Source organism: Eleutherodactylus coqui, chromosome 13 (assembly GCF_035609145.1).
Source record: "Eleutherodactylus coqui strain aEleCoq1 chromosome 13, aEleCoq1.hap1, whole genome shotgun sequence".
Lineage (NCBI taxonomy): Eukaryota > Metazoa > Chordata > Amphibia > Anura > Eleutherodactylidae > Eleutherodactylus > Eleutherodactylus coqui.
The window spans coordinates 106,100,329-106,118,961 of NC_089849.1; positions in this window are offsets into that span (position 1 = coordinate 106,100,329).

Here is an 18,633-nt window from a genome sequence, read left to right on the forward strand (position 1 = left end):
ATATAGCTAGATATATATCTATGCAGTAACATACATTAGATAGATAGATAGATAGACTGTATATAAGCCTGCAAGTCTTGCACTTGAAGCAGCTTTATGATGTCATTAAGGCTCGATGGTGACACGCGCACCCGGAACAAGGACCACAGGTTGTTAGCGGCCATTTTTCCATCAGTCTCCACTGGAGCTAGAAGTGAGCAGACAGATACTCCTATAGACGCTGCTGGAGCCAGATCATTTGTCTCTGTGATGGACAACGTTTGAAATTCGCCCTTAAGCGGGAGACGGCAGCCTACAACAGTCAAATTGATCGCTGCTTATCACTTCTTTTGTGGTAGGTACAGTTATTCCAGATAGGGGAATGGGTAGGTTAAGTTATTCCAGGGAGGGGAATGCTTATGGGCAAGGCATTATGCTTGATCGGAGGCGGATGAAGTGGCAAAAAAGGCTCGGCCTACACCATGACCATGCCAATCGTCAACCCAAAGTGAATATGAGCCACACAGGTTGGTTGAAATAGCGCAACATGAATGATGGAACCTGGATCCAAGCGTCCCAGGATGCATTTCAGCGAAAACGTTCAACAATGTTCAGCGTGACCAATGTTTCTATCTTGGAAAATGAAATCGCATGATGTATGGAGTGTTTTTGACATATCTTGTCTCAGGATTTGCTTGCAGTCCTACCATATCCCACAAAATGCAGAAGTGCAGTCAATGCAGCTTTTTACCTAAAATGGTAAAAATTGGTCAAAGCCTCATGCGGTTTATTACCTGCCCCTGGAATAACATCAATGGCAATTATAAGAATAATTCTGATAATAGTACAAATTTTGTATGTATGTTTTCAGCCCTACAAAACCATAACTATAGAAGTTTAAATTTATACGTAAAGCTAGATATTTGTAGAAATATCTATATTGATATATAACTATCTATTTATATAGCTAGATATATATCTATGCAGTAACATACATTAGATAGATAGATAGATAGATAGACTGTATATAAGCCTGCAAGTCTTGCACTTGAAGCAGCTTTATGATGTCATTAAGGCTCGATGGTGACACGCGCACCCGGAACAAGGACCACAGGTTGTTAGCGGCCATTTTTACATCAGTCTCCACTGGAGCTAGAAGTGAGCAGACAGATACTCCTATAGACGCTGCTGGAGCCAGATCATTTGTCTCTGTGATGGACAACGTTTGAAATTCGCCCTTAAGCGGGAGACGGCAGCCTACAACAGTCAAATTGATCGCTGCCTATCACTTCTTTTGTGGTAGGTACAGTTATTCCAGATAGGGGAATGGGTAGGTTAAGTTATTCCAGGGAGGGGAATGCTTATGGGCAAGGCATTATGCTTGATCGGAGGCGGATGAAGTGGCAAAAAAGGCTCGGCCTACACCATGACCATGCCAATCGTCAACCCAAAGTGAATATGAGCCACACAGGTTGGTTGAAATAGCGCAACATGAATGATGGAACCTGGATCCAAGCGTCCCAGGATGCATTGCAGCGAAAACGTTCAACAATGTTCAGCGTGACCAATGTTTCTATCTTGGAAAATGAAATAGCATGCTGTATGGAGTGTTTTTGACATATCTTGTCTCAGGATTTGCTTGCAGTCCTACCATATCCCACAAAATGCAGAAGTGCAGTCAATGCAGCTTTTTACCTAAAATGGTAAAAATTGGTCAAAGCCTCATGCGGTTTATTACCTGCCCCTGGAATAACATCAATGGCAATTATAAGAATAATGCTGATAATAATACAAATTTTGTATGTATGTTTTCAGCCCTACAAAACCATAACTATAGAAGTTTAAATTTATACGTAAAGCTAGATATTTGTAGAAATATCTATATTGATATATAACTATCTATTTATATAGCTAGATATATATCTATGCAGTAACATACATTAGATAGATAGATAGATAGATAGACTGTATATAAGCCTGCAAGTCTTGCACTTGAAGCAGCTTTATGATGTCATTAAGGCTCGATGGTGACACGCGCACCCGAAACAAGGACCACAGGTTGTTAGCGGCCATTTTTCCATCAGTCTCCACTGGAGCTAGAAGTGAGCAGACAGATACTCCTATAGACGCTGCTGGAGCCAGATCATTTGTCTCTGTGATGGACAACGTTTGAAATTCGCCCTTAAGCGGGAGACGGCAGCCTACAACAGTCAAATTGATCGCTGCTTATCACTTCTTTTGTGGTAGGTACAGTTATTCCAGATAGGGGAATGGGTAGGTTAAGTTATTCCAGGGAGGGGAATGCTTATGGGCAAGGCATTATGCTTGATCGGAGGCGGATGAAGTGGCAAAAAAGGCTCGGCCTACACCATGACCATGCCAATCGTCAACCCAAAGTGAATATGAGCCACACAGGTTGGTTGAAATAGCGCAACATGAATGATGGAACCTGGATCCAAGCGTCCCAGGATGCATTGCAGCGAAAACGTTCAACAATGTTCAGCGTGACCAATGTTTCTATCTTGGAAAATGAAATTGCATGCTGTATGGAGTGTTTTTGACATATCTTGTCTCAGGATTTGCTTGCAGTCCTACCATATCCCACAAAATGCAGAAGTGCAGTCAATGCAGCTTTTTACCTAAAATGGTAAAAATTGGTCAAAGCCTCATGCGGTTTATTACCTGCCCCTGGAATAACATCAATGGCAATTATAAGAATAATGCTGATAATAATACAAATTTTGTATGTATGTTTTCAGCCCTACAAAACCATAACTATAGAAGTTTAAATTTATACGTAAAGCTAGATATTTGTAGAAATATCTATATTGATATATAACTATCTATTTATATAGCTAGATATATATCTATGCAGTAACATACATTAGATAGATAGATAGATAGACTGTATATAAGCCTGCAAGTCTTGCACTTGAAGCAGCTTTATGATGTCATTAAGGCTCGATGGTGACACGCGCACCCGGAACAAGGACCACAGGTTGTTAGCGGCCATTTTTCCATCAGTCTCCACTGGAGCTAGAAGTGAGCAGACAGATACTCCTATAGACGCTGCTGGAGCCAGATCATTTGTCTCTGTGATGGACAACGTTTGAAATTCGCCCTTAAGCGGGAGACGGCAGCCTACAACAGTCAAATTGATCGCTGCTTATCACTTCTTTTGTGGTAGGTACAGTTATTCCAGATAGGGGAATGGGTAGGTTAAGTTATTCCAGGGAGGGGAATGCTTATGGGCAAGGCATTATGCTTGATCGGAGGCGGATGAAGTGGCAAAAAAGGCTCGGCCTACACCATGACCATGCCAATCGTCAACCCAAAGTGAATATGAGCCACACAGGTTGGTTGAAATAGCGCAACATGAATGATGGAACCTGGATCCAAGCGTCCCAGGATGCATTTCAGCGAAAACGTTCAACAATGTTCAGCGTGACCAATGTTTCTATCTTGGAAAATGAAATCGCATGATGTATGGAGTGTTTTTGACATATCTTGTCTCAGGATTTGCTTGCAGTCCTACCATATCCCACAAAATGCAGAAGTGCAGTCAATGCAGCTTTTTACCTAAAATGGTAAAAATTGGTCAAAGCCTCATGCGGTTTATTACCTGCCCCTGGAATAACATCAATGGCAATTATAAGAATAATTCTGATAATAGTACAAATTTTGTATGTATGTTTTCAGCCCTACAAAACCATAACTATAGAAGTTTAAATTTATACGTAAAGCTAGATATTTGTAGAAATATCTATATTGATATATAACTATCTATTTATATAGCTAGATATATATCTATGCAGTAACATACATTAGATAGATAGATAGATAGATAGACTGTATATAAGCCTGCAAGTCTTGCACTTGAAGCAGCTTTATGATGTCATTAAGGCTCGATGGTGACACGCGCACCCGAAACAAGGACCACAGGTTGTTAGCGGCCATTTTTCCATCAGTCTCCACTGGAGCTAGAAGTGAGCAGACAGATACTCCTATAGACGCTGCTGGAGCCAGATCATTTGTCTCTGTGATGGACAACGTTTGAAATTCGCCCTTAAGCGGGAGACGGCAGCCTACAACAGTCAAATTGATCGCTGCTTATCACTTCTTTTGTGGTAGGTACAGTTATTCCAGATAGGGGAATGGGTAGGTTAAGTTATTCCAGGGAGGGGAATGCTTATGGGCAAGGCATTATGCTTGATCGGAGGCGGATGAAGTGGCAAAAAAGGCTCGGCCTACACCATGACCATGCCAATCGTCAACCCAAAGTGAATATGAGCCACACAGGTTGGTTGAAATAGCGCAACATGAATGATGGAACCTGGATCCAAGCGTCCCAGGATGCATTGCAGCGAAAACGTTCAACAATGTTCAGCGTGACCAATGTTTCTATCTTGGAAAATGAAATTGCATGCTGTATGGAGTGTTTTTGACATATCTTGTCTCAGGATTTGCTTGCAGTCCTACCATATCCCACAAAATGCAGAAGTGCAGTCAATGCAGCTTTTTACCTAAAATGGTAAAAATTGGTCAAAGCCTCATGCGGTTTATTACCTGCCCCTGGAATAACATCAATGGCAATTATAAGAATAATGCTGATAATAATACAAATTTTGTATGTATGTTTTCAGCCCTACAAAACCATAACTATAGAAGTTTAAATTTATACGTAAAGCTAGATATTTGTAGAAATATCTATATTGATATATAACTATCTATTTATATAGCTAGATATATATCTATGCAGTAACATACATTAGATAGATAGATAGATAGACTGTATATAAGCCTGCAAGTCTTGCACTTGAAGCAGCTTTATGATGTCATTAAGGCTCGATGGTGACACGCGCACCCGGAACAAGGACCACAGGTTGTTAGCGGCCATTTTTCCATCAGTCTCCACTGGAGCTAGAAGTGAGCAGACAGATACTCCTATAGACGCTGCTGGAGCCAGATCATTTGTCTCTGTGATGGACAACGTTTGAAATTCGCCCTTAAGCGGGAGACGGCAGCCTACAACAGTCAAATTGATCGCTGCTTATCACTTCTTTTGTGGTAGGTACAGTTATTCCAGATAGGGGAATGGGTAGGTTAAGTTATTCCAGGGAGGGGAATGCTTATGGGCAAGGCATTATGCTTGATCGGAGGCGGATGAAGTGGCAAAAAAGGCTCGGCCTACACCATGACCATGCCAATCGTCAACCCAAAGTGAATATGAGCCACACAGGTTGGTTGAAATAGCGCAACATGAATGATGGAACCTGGATCCAAGCGTCCCAGGATGCATTTCAGCGAAAACGTTCAACAATGTTCAGCGTGACCAATGTTTCTATCTTGGAAAATGAAATCGCATGATGTATGGAGTGTTTTTGACATATCTTGTCTCAGGATTTGCTTGCAGTCCTACCATATCCCACAAAATGCAGAAGTGCAGTCAATGCAGCTTTTTACCTAAAATGGTAAAAATTGGTCAAAGCCTCATGCGGTTTATTACCTGCCCCTGGAATAACATCAATGGCAATTATAAGAATAATTCTGATAATAGTACAAATTTTGTATGTATGTTTTCAGCCCTACAAAACCATAACTATAGAAGTTTAAATTTATACGTAAAGCTAGATATTTGTAGAAATATCTATATTGATATATAACTATCTATTTATATAGCTAGATATATATCTATGCAGTAACATACATTAGATAGATAGATAGATAGATAGACTGTATATAAGCCTGCAAGTCTTGCACTTGAAGCAGCTTTATGATGTCATTAAGGCTCGATGGTGACACGCGCACCCGGAACAAGGACCACAGGTTGTTAGCGGCCATTTTTACATCAGTCTCCACTGGAGCTAGAAGTGAGCAGACAGATACTCCTATAGACGCTGCTGGAGCCAGATCATTTGTCTCTGTGATGGACAACGTTTGAAATTCGCCCTTAAGCGGGAGACGGCAGCCTACAACAGTCAAATTGATCGCTGCTTATCACTTCTTTTGTGGTAGGTACAGTTATTCCAGATAGGGGAATGGGTAGGTTAAGTTATTCCAGGGAGGGGAATGCTTATGGGCAAGGCATTATGCTTGATCGGAGGCGGATGAAGTGGCAAAAAAGGCTCGGCCTACACCATGACCATGCCAATCGTCAACCCAAAGTGAATATGAGCCACACAGGTTGGTTGAAATAGCGCAACATGAATGATGGAACCTGGATCCAAGCGTCCCAGGATGCATTGCAGCGAAAACGTTCAACAATGTTCAGCGTGACCAATGTTTCTATCTTGGAAAATGAAATAGCATGCTGTATGGAGTGTTTTTGACATATCTTGTCTCAGGATTTGCTTGCAGTCCTACCATATCCCACAAAATGCAGAAGTGCAGTCAATGCAGCTTTTTACCTAAAATGGTAAAAATTGGTCAAAGCCTCATGCGGTTTATTACCTGCCCCTGGAATAACATCAATGGCAATTATAAGAATAATGCTGATAATAATACAAATTTTGTATGTATGTTTTCAGCCCTACAAAACCATAACTATAGAAGTTTAAATTTATACGTAAAGCTAGATATTTGTAGAAATATCTATATTGATATATAACTATCTATTTATATAGCTAGATATATATCTATGCAGTAACATACATTAGATAGATAGATAGATAGATAGATAGACTGTATATAAGCCTGCAAGTCTTGCACTTGAAGCAGCTTTATGATGTCATTAAGGCTCGATGGTGACACGCGCACCCGGAACAAGGACCACAGGTTGTTAGCGGCCATTTTTCCATCAGTCTCCACTGGAGCTAGAAGTGAGCAGACAGATACTCCTATAGACGCTGCTGGAGCCAGATCATTTGTCTCTGTGATGGACAACGTTTGAAATTCGCCCTTAAGCGGGAGACGGCAGCCTACAACAGTCAAATTGATCGCTGCTTATCACTTCTTTTGTGGTAGGTACAGTTATTCCAGATAGGGGAATGGGTAGGTTAAGTTATTCCAGGGAGGGGAATGCTTATGGGCAAGGCATTATGCTTGATCGGAGGCGGATGAAGTGGCAAAAAAGGCTCGGCCTACACCATGACCATGCCAATCGTCAACCCAAAGTGAATATGAGCCACACAGGTTGGTTGAAATAGCGCAACATGAATGATGGAACCTGGATCCAAGCGTCCCAGGATGCATTGCAGCGAAAACGTTCAACAATGTTCAGCGTGACCAATGTTTCTATCTTGGAAAATGAAATTGCATGCTGTATGGAGTGTTTTTGACATATCTTGTCTCAGGATTTGCTTGCAGTCCTACCATATCCCACAAAATGCAGAAGTGCAGTCAATGCAGCTTTTTACCTAAAATGGTAAAAATTGGTCAAAGCCTCATGCGGTTTATTACCTGCCCCTGGAATAACATCAATGGCAATTATAAGAATAATGCTGATAATAGTACAAATTTTGTATGTATGTTTTCAGCCCTACAAAACCATAACTATAGAAGTTTAAATTTATACGTAAAGCTAGATATTTGTAGAAATATCTATATTGATATATAACTATCTATTTATATAGCTAGATATATATCTATGCAGTAACATACATTAGATAGATAGATAGATAGATAGATAGATAGACTGTATATAAGCCTGCAAGTCTTGCACTTGAAGCACCTTTATGATGTCATTAAGGCTCGATGGTGACACGCGCACCCGGAACAAGGACCACAGGTTGTTAGCGGCCATTTTTCCATCAGTCTCCACTGGAGCTAGAAGTGAGCAGACAGATACTCCTATAGACGCTGCTGGAGCCAGATCATTTGTCTCTGTGATGGACAACGTTTGAAATTCGCCCTTAAGCGGGAGACGGCAGCCTACAACAGTCAAATTGATCGCTGCTTATCACTTCTTTTGTGGTAGGTACAGTTATTCCAGATAGGGGAATGGGTAGGTTAAGTTATTCCAGGGAGGGGAATGCTTATGGGCAAGGCATTATGCTTGATCGGAGGCGGATGAAGTGGCAAAAAAGGCTCGGCCTACACCATGACCATGCCAATCGTCAACCCAAAGTGAATATGAGCCACACAGGTTGGTTGAAATAGCGCAACATGAATGATGGAACCTGGATCCAAGCGTCCCAGGATGCATTGCAGCGAAAACGTTCAACAATGTTCAGCGTGACCAATGTTTCTATCTTGGAAAATGAAATTGCATGCTGTATGGAGTGTTTTTGACATATCTTGTCTCAGGATTTGCTTGCAGTCCTACCATATCCCACAAAATGCAGAAGTGCAGTCAATGCAGCTTTTTACCTAAAATGGTAAAAATTGGTCAAAGCCTCATGCGGTTTATTACCTGCCCCTGGAATAACATCAATGGCAATTATAAGAATAATGCTGATAATAATACAAATTTTGTATGTATGTTTTCAGCCCTACAAAACCATAACTATAGAAGTTTAAATTTATACGTAAAGCTAGATATTTGTAGAAATATCTATATTGATATATAACTATCTATTTATATAGCTAGATATATATCTATGCAGTAACATACATTAGATAGATAGATAGATAGATAGATAGACTGTATATAAGCCTGCAAGTCTTGCACTTGAAGCAGCTTTATGATGTCATTAAGGCTCGATGGTGACACGCGCACCCGGAACAAGGACCACAGGTTGTTAGCGGCCATTTTTCCATCAGTCTCCACTGGAGCTAGAAGTGAGCAGACAGATACTCCTATAGACGCTGCTGGAGCCAGATCATTTGTCTCTGTGATGGACAACGTTTGAAATTCGCCCTTAAGCGGGAGACGGCAGCCTACAACAGTCAAATTGATCGCTGCTTATCACTTCTTTTGTGGTAGGTACAGTTATTCCAGATAGGGGAATGGGTAGGTTAAGTTATTCCAGGGAGGGGAATGCTTATGGGCAAGGCATTATGCTTGATCGGAGGCGGATGAAGTGGCAAAAAAGGCTCGGCCTACACCATGACCATGCCAATCGTCAACCCAAAGTGAATATGAGCCACACAGGTTGGTTGAAATAGCGCAACATGAATGATGGAACCTGGATCCAAGCGTCCCAGGATGCATTGCAGCGAAAACGTTCAACAATGTTCAGCGTGACCAATGTTTCTATCTTGGAAAATGAAATTGCATGCTGTATGGAGTGTTTTTGACATATCTTGTCTCAGGATTTGCTTGCAGTCCTACCATATCCCACAAAATGCAGAAGTGCAGTCAATGCAGCTTTTTACCTAAAATGGTAAAAATTGGTCAAAGCCTCATGCGGTTTATTACCTGCCCCTGGAATAACATCAATGGCAATTATAAGAATAATGCTGATAATAATACAAATTTTGTATGTATGTTTTCAGCCCTACAAAACCATAACTATAGAAGTTTAAATTTATACGTAAAGCTAGATATTTGTAGAAATATCTATATTGATATATAACTATCTATTTATATAGCTAGATATATATCTATGCAGTAACATACATTAGATAGATAGATAGATAGATAGATAGATAGATAGATAGATAGACTGTATATAAGCCTGCAAGTCTTGCACTTGAAGCAGCTTTATGATGTCATTAAGGCTCGATGGTGACACGCGCACCCGGAACAAGGACCACAGGTTGTTAGCGGCCATTTTTCCATCAGTCTCCACTGGAGCTAGAAGTGAGCAGACAGATACTCCTATAGACGCTGCTGGAGCCAGATCATTTGTCTCTGTGATGGACAACGTTTGAAATTCGCCCTTAAGCGGGAGACGGCAGCCTACAACAGTCAAATTGATCGCTGCTTATCACTTCTTTTGTGGTAGGTACAGTTATTCCAGATAGGGGAATGGGTAGGTTAAGTTATTCCAGGGAGGGGAATGCTTATGGGCAAGGCATTATGCTTGATCGGAGGCGGATGAAGTGGCAAAAAAGGCTCGGCCTACACCATGACCATGCCAATCGTCAACCCAAAGTGAATATGAGCCACACAGGTTGGTTGAAATAGCGCAACATGAATGATGGAACCTGGATCCAAGCGTCCCAGGATGCATTGCAGCGAAAACGTTCAACAATGTTCAGCGTGACCAATGTTTCTATCTTGGAAAATGAAATTGCATGATGTATGGAGTGTTTTTGACATATCTTGTCTCAGGATTTGCTTGCAGTCCTACCATATCCCACAAAATGCAGAAGTGCAGTCAATGCAGCTTTTTACCTAAAATGGTAAAAATTGGTCAAAGCCTCATGCGGTTTATTACCTGCCCCTGGAATAACATCAATGGCAATTATAAGAATAATGCTGATAATAGTACAAATTTTGTATGTATGTTTTCAGCCCTACAAAACCATAACTATAGAAGTTTAAATTTATACGTAAAGCTAGATATTTGTAGAAATATCTATATTGATATATAACTATCTATTTATATAGCTAGATATATATCTATGCAGTAACATACATTAGATAGATAGATAGATAGATAGATAGATAGACTGTATATAAGCCTGCAAGTCTTGCACTTGAAGCAGCTTTATGATGTCATTAAGGCTCGATGGTGACACGCGCACCCGGAACAAGGACCACAGGTTGTTAGCGGCCATTTTTCCATCAGTCTCCACTGGAGCTAGAAGTGAGCAGACAGATACTCCTATAGACGCTGCTGGAGCCAGATCATTTGTCTCTGTGATGGACAACGTTTGAAATTCGCCCTTAAGCGGGAGACGGCAGCCTACAACAGTCAAATTGATCGCTGCTTATCACTTCTTTTGTGGTAGGTACAGTTATTCCAGATAGGGGAATGGGTAGGTTAAGTTATTCCAGGGAGGGGAATGCTTATGGGCAAGGCATTATGCTTGATCGGAGGCGGATGAAGTGGCAAAAAAGGCTCGGCCTACACCATGACCATGCCAATCGTCAACCCAAAGTGAATATGAGCCACACAGGTTGGTTGAAATAGCGCAACATGAATGATGGAACCTGGATCCAAGCGTCCCAGGATGCATTGCAGCGAAAACGTTCAACAATGTTCAGCGTGACCAATGTTTCTATCTTGGAAAATGAAATTGCATGATGTATGGAGTGTTTTTGACATATCTTGTCTCAGGATTTGCTTGCAGTCCTACCATATCCCACAAAATGCAGAAGTGCAGTCAATGCAGCTTTTTACCTAAAATGGTAAAAATTGGTCAAAGCCTCATGCGGTTTATTACCTGCCCCTGGAATAACATCAATGGCAATTATAAGAATAATGCTGATAATAGTACAAATTTTGTATGTATGTTTTCAGCCCTACAAAACCATAACTATAGAAGTTTAAATTTATACGTAAAGCTAGATATTTGTAGAAATATCTATATTGATATATAACTATCTATTTATATAGCTAGATATATATCTATGCAGTAGCATACATTAGATAGATAGATAGATAGATAGATAGATAGATAGATAGACTGTATATAAGCCTGCAAGTCTTGCACTTGAAGCAGCTTTATGATGTCATTAAGGCTCGATGGTGACACGCGCACCCGAAACAAGGACCACAGGTTGTTAGCGGCCATTTTTCCATCAGTCTCCACTGGAGCTAGAAGTGAGCAGACAGATACACCTATAGACGCTGCTGGAGCCAGATCATTTGTCTCTGTGATGGACAACGTTTGAAATTCGCCCTTAAGCGGGAGACGGCAGCCTACAACAGTCAAATTGATCGCTGCTTATCACTTTTTTTGTGGTAGGTACAGTTATTCCAGATAGGGGAATGGGTAGGTTAAGTTATTCCAGGGAGGGGAATGCTTATGGGCAAGGCATTATGCTTGATCGGAGGCGGATGAAGTGGCAAAAAAGGCTCGGCCTACACCATGACCATGCCAATCGTCAACCCAAAGTGAATATGAGCCACACAGGTTGGTTGAAATAGCGCAACATGAATGATGGAACCTGGATCCAAGCGTCCCAGGATGCATTGCAGCGAAAACGTTCAACAATGTCCAGCGTGACCAATGTTTCTATCTTGGAAAATGAAATTGCATGCTGTATGGAGTGTTTTTGACATATCTTGTCTCAGGATTTGCTTGCAGTCCTACCATATCCCACAAAATGCAGAAGTGCAGTCAATGCAGCTTTTTACCTAAAATGGTAAAAATTGGTCAAAGCCTCATGCGGTTTATTACCTGCCCCTGGAATAACATCAATGGCAATTATAAGAATAATGCTGATAATAATACAAATTTTGTATGTATGTTTTCAGCCCTACAAAACCATAACTATAGAAGTTTAAATTTATACGTAAAGCTATATATTTGTAGAAATATCTATATTGATATATAACTATCTATTTATATAGCTAGATATATATCTATGCAGTAACATACATTAGATAGATAGATAGATAGATAGATAGACTGTATATAAGCCTGCAAGTCTTGCACTTGAAGCAGCTTTATGATGTCATTAAGGCTCGATGGTGACACGCGCACCCGGAACAAGGACCACAGGTTGTTAGCGGCCATTTTTCCATCAGTCTCCACTGGAGCTAGAAGTGAGCAGACAGATACTCCTATAGACGCTGCTGGAGCCAGATCATTTGTCTCTGTGATGGACAACGTTTGAAATTCGCCCTTAAGCGGGAGACGGCAGCCTACAACAGTCAAATTGATCGCTGCTTATCACTTCTTTTGTGGTAGGTACAGTTATTCCAGATAGGGGAATGGGTAGGTTAAGTTATTCCAGGGAGGGGAATGCTTATGGGCAAGGCATTATGCTTGATCGGAGGCGGATGAAGCGGCAAAAAAGGCTCGGCCTACACCATGACCATGCCAATCGTCAACCCAAAGTGAATATGAGCCACACAGGTTGGTTGAAATAGCGCAACATGAATGATGGAACCTGGATCCAAGCGTCCCAGGATGCATTTCAGCGAAAACGTTCAACAATGTTCAGCGTGACCAATGTTTCTATCTTGGAAAATGAAATCGCATGATGTATGGAGTGTTTTTGACATATCTTGTCTCAGGATTTGCTTGCAGTCCTACCATATCCCACAAAATGCAGAAGTGCAGTCAATGCAGCTTTTTACCTAAAATGGTAAAAATTGGTCAAAGCCTCATGCGGTTTATTACCTGCCCCTGGAATAACATCAATGGCAATTATAAGAATAATGCTGATAATAGTACAAATTTTGTATGTATGTTTTCAGCCCTACAAAACCATAACTATAGAAGTTTAAATTTATACGTAAAGCTAGATATTTGTAGAAATATCTATATTGATATATAACTATCTATTTATATAGCTAGATATATATCTATGCAGTAACATACATTAGATAGATAGATAGATAGACTGTATATAAGCCTGCAAGTCTTGCACTTGAAGCAGCTTTATGATGTCATTAAGGCTCGATGGTGACACGCGCACCCGGAACAAGGACCACAGGTTGTTAGCGGCCATTTTTCCATCAGTCTCCACTGGAGCTAGAAGTGAGCAGACAGATACTCCTATAGACGCTGCTGTAGCCAGATCATTTGTCTCTGTGATGGACAACGTTTGAAATTCGCCCTTAAGCGGGAGACGGCAGCCTACAACAGTCAAATTGATCGCTGCTTATCACTTCTTTTGTGGTAGGTACAGTTATTCCAGATAGGGGAATGGGTAGGTTAAGTTATTCCAGGGAGGGGAATGCTTATGGGCAAGGCATTATGCTTGATCGGAGGCGGATGAAGTGGCAAAAAAGGCTCGGCCTACACCATGACCATGCCAATCGTCAACCCAAAGTGAATATGAGCCACACAGGTTGGTTGAAATAGCGCAACATGAATGATGGAACCTGGATCCAAGCGTCCCAGGATGCATTGCAGCGAAAACGTTCAACAATGTTCAGCGTGACCAATGTTTCTATCTTGGAAAATGAAATTGCATGCTGTATGGAGTGTTTTTGACATATCTTGTCTCAGGATTTGCTTGCAGTCCTACCATATCCCACAAAATGCAGAAGTGCAGTCAATGCAGCTTTTTACCTAAAATGGTAAAAATTGGTCAAAGCCTCATGCGGTTTATTACCTGCCCCTGGAATAACATCAATGGCAATTATAAGAATAATGCTGATAATAGTACAAATTTTGTATGTATGTTTTCAGCCCTACAAAACCATAACTATAGAAGTTTAAATTTATACGTAAAGCTAGATATTTGTAGAAATATCTATATTGATATATAACTATCTATTTATATAGCTAGATATATATCTATGCAGTAACATACATTAGATAGATAGATAGATAGATAGATAGATAGACTGTATATAAGCCTGCAAGTCTTTGCACTTGAAGCAGCTTTATGATGTCATTAAGGCTCGATGGTGACACGCGCACCCGGAACAAGGACCACAGGTTGTTAGCGGCCATTTTTCCATCAGTCTCCACTGGAGCTAGAAGTGAGCAGACAGATACTCCTATAGACGCTGCTGGAGCCAGATCATTTGTCTCTGTGATGGACAACGTTTGAAATTCGCCCTTAAGCGGGAGACGGCAGCCTACAACAGTCAAATTGATCGCTGCTTATCACTTCTTTTGTGGTAGGTACAGTTATTCCAGATAGGGGAATGGGTAGGTTAAGTTATTCCAGGGAGGGGAATGCTTATGGGCAAGGCATTATGCTTGATCGGAGGCGGATGAAGTGGCAAAAAAGGCTCGGCCTACACCATGACCATGCCAATCGTCAACCCAAAGTGAATATGAGCCACACAGGTTGGTTGAAATAGCGCAACATGAATGATGGAACCTGGATCCAAGCGTCCCAGGATGCATTGCAGCGAAAACGTTCAACAATGTTCAGCGTGACCAATGTTTCTATCTTGGAAAATGAAATTGCATGATGTATGGAGTGTTTTTGACATATCTTGTCTCAGGATTTGCTTGCAGTCCTACCATATCCCACAAAATGCAGAAGTGCAGTCAATGCAGCTTTTTACCTAAAATGGTAAAAATTGGTCAAAGCCTCATGCGGTTTATTACCTGCCCCTGGAATAACATCAATGGCAATTATAAGAATAATGCTGATAATAGTACAAATTTTGTATGTATGTTTTCAGCCCTACAAAACCATAACTATAGAAGTTTAAATTTATACGTAAAGCTAGATATTTGTAGAAATATCTATATTGATATATAACTATCTATTTATATAGCTAGATATATATCTATGCAGTAACATACATTAGATAGATAGATAGATAGATAGATAGATAGATAGACTGTATATAAGCCTGCAAGTCTTGCACTTGAAGCACCTTTATGATGTCATTAAGGCTCGATGGTGACACGCGCACCCGAAACAAGGACCACAGGTTGTTAGCGGCCATTTTTCCATCAGTCTCCACTGGAGCTAGAAGTGAGCAGACAGATACTCCTATAGACGCTGCTGGAGCCAGATCATTTGTCTCTGTGATGGACAACGTTTGAAATTCGCCCTTAAGCGGGAGACGGCAGCCTACAACAGTCAAATTGATCGCTGCTTATCACTTCTTTTGTGGTAGGTACAGTTATTCCAGATAGGGGAATGGGTAGGTTAAGTTATTCCAGGGAGGGGAATGCTTATGGGCAAGGCATTATGCTTGATCGGAGGCGGATGAAGCGGCAAAAAAGGCTCGGCCTACACCATGACCATGCCAATCGTCAACCCAAAGTGAATATGAGCCACACAGGTTGGTTGAAATAGCGCAACATGAATGATGGAACCTGGATCCAAGCGTCCCAGGATGCATTTCAGCGAAAACGTTCAACAATGTTCAGCGTGACCAATGTTTCTATCTTGGAAAATGAAATCGCATGATGTATGGAGTGTTTTTGACATATCTTGTCTCAGGATTTGCTTGCAGTCCTACCATATCCCACAAAATGCAGAAGTGCAGTCAATGCAGCTTTTTACCTAAAATGGTAAAAATTGGTCAAAGCCTCATGCGGTTTATTACCTGCCCCTGGAATAACATCAATGGCAATTATAAGAATAATGCTGATAATAGTACAAATTTTGTATGTATGTTTTCAGCCCTACAAAACCATAACTATAGAAGTTTAAATTTATACGTAAAGCTAGATATTTGTAGAAATATCTATATTGATATATAACTATCTATTTATATAGCTAGATATATATCTATGCAGTAACATACATTAGATAGATAGATAGATAGACTGTATATAAGCCTGCAAGTCTTGCACTTGAAGCAGCTTTATGATGTCATTAAGGCTCGATGGTGACACGCGCACCCGGAACAAGGACCACAGGTTGTTAGCGGCCATTTTTCCATCAGTCTCCACTGGAGCTAGAAGTGAGCAGACAGATACTCCTATAGACGCTGCTGTAGCCAGATCATTTGTCTCTGTGATGGACAACGTTTGAAATTCGCCCTTAAGCGGGAGACGGCAGCCTACAACAGTCAAATTGATCGCTGCTTATCACTTCTTTTGTGGTAGGTACAGTTATTCCAGATAGGGGAATGGGTAGGTTAAGTTATTCCAGGGAGGGGAATGCTTATGGGCAAGGCATTATGCTTGATCGGAGGCGGATGAAGTGGCAAAAAAGGCTCGGCCTACACCATGACCATGCCAATCGTCAACCCAAAGTGAATATGAGCCACACAGGTTGGTTGAAATAGCGCAATATGAATGATGGAACCTGGATCCAAGCGTCCCAGGATGCATTGCAGCGAAAACGTTCAACAATGTTCAGCGTGACCAATGTTTCTATCTTGGAAAATGAAATTGCATGCTGTATGGAGTGTTTTTGACATATCTTGTCTCAGGATTTGCTTGCAGTCCTACCATATCCCACAAAATGCAGAAGTGCAGTCAATGCAGCTTTTTACCTAAAATGGTAAAAATTGGTCAAAGCCTCATGCGGTTTATTACCTGCCCCTGGAATAACATCAATGGCAATTATAAGAATAATGCTGATAATAATACAAATTTTGTATGTATGTTTTCAGCCCTACAAAACCATAACTATAGAAGTTTAAATTTATACGTAAAGCTAGATATTTGTAGAAATATCTATATTGATATATAACTATCTATTTATATAGCTAGATATATATCTATGCAGTAACATACATTAGATAGATAGATAGATAGATAGATAGATAGACTGTATATAAGCCTGCAAGTCTTGCACTTGAAGCAGCTTTATGATGTCATTAAGGCTCGATGGTGACACGCGCACCCGAAACAAGGACCACAGGTTGTTAGCGGCCATTTTTCCATCAGTCTCCACTGGAGCTAGAAGTGAGCAGACAGATACACCTATAGACGCTGCTGGAGCCAGATCATTTGTCTCTGTGATGGACAACGTTTGAAATTCGCCCTTAAGCGGGAGACGGCAGCCTACAACAGTCAAATTGATCGCTGCTTATCACTTTTTTTGTGGTAGGTACAGTTATTCCAGATAGGGGAATGGGTAGGTTAAGTTATTCCAGGGAGGGGAATGCTTATGGGCAAGGCATTATGCTTGATCGGAGGCGGATGAAGTGGCAAAAAAGGCTCGGCCTACACCATGACCATGCCAATCGTCAACCCAAAGTGAATATGAGCCACACAGGTTGGTTGAAATAGCGCAACATGAATGATGGAACCTGGATCCAAGCGTCCCAGGATGCATTGCAGCGAAAACGTTCAACAATGTCCAGCGTGACCAATGTTTCTATCTTGGAAAATGAAATTGCATGCTGTATGGAGTGTTTTTGACATATCTTGTCTCAGGATTTGCTTGCAGTCCTACCATATCCCACAAAATGCAGAAGTGCAGTCAATGCAGCTTTTTACCTAAAATGGTAAAAATTGGTCAAAGCCTCATGCGGTTTATTACCTGCCCCTGGAATAACATCAATGGCAATTATAAGAATAATGCTGATAATAATACAAATTTTGTATGTATGTTTTCAGCCCTACAAAACCATAACTATAGAAGTTTAAATTTATACGTAAAGCTATATATTTGTAGAAATATCTATATTGATATATAACTATCTATTTATATAGCTAGATATATATCTATGCAGTAACATACATTAGATAGATAGATAGATAGATAGATAGACTGTATATAAGCCTGCAAGTCTTGCACTTGAAGCAGCTTTATGATGTCATTAAGGCTCGATGGTGACACGCGCACCCGGAACAAGGACCACAGGTTGTTAGCGGCCATTTTTCCATCAGTCTCCACTGGAGCTAGAAGTGAGCAGACAGATACTCCTATAGACGCTGCTGGAGCCAGATCATTTGTCTCTGTGATGGACAACGTTTGAAATTCGCCCTTAAGCGGGAGACGGCAGCCTACAACAGTCAAATTGATCGCTGCTTATCACTTCTTTTGTGGTAGGTACAGTTATTCCAGATAGGGGAATGGGTAGGTTAAGTTATTCCAGGGAGGGGAATGCTTATGGGCAAGGCATTATGCTTGATCGGAGGCGGATGAAGCGGCAAAAAAGGCTCGGCCTACACCATGACCATGCCAATCGTCAACCCAAAGTGAATATGAGCCACACAGGTTGGTTGAAATAGCGCAACATGAATGATGGAACCTGGATCCAAGCGTCCCAGGATGCATTTCAGCGAAAACGTTCAACAATGTTCAGCGTGACCAATGTTTCTATCTTG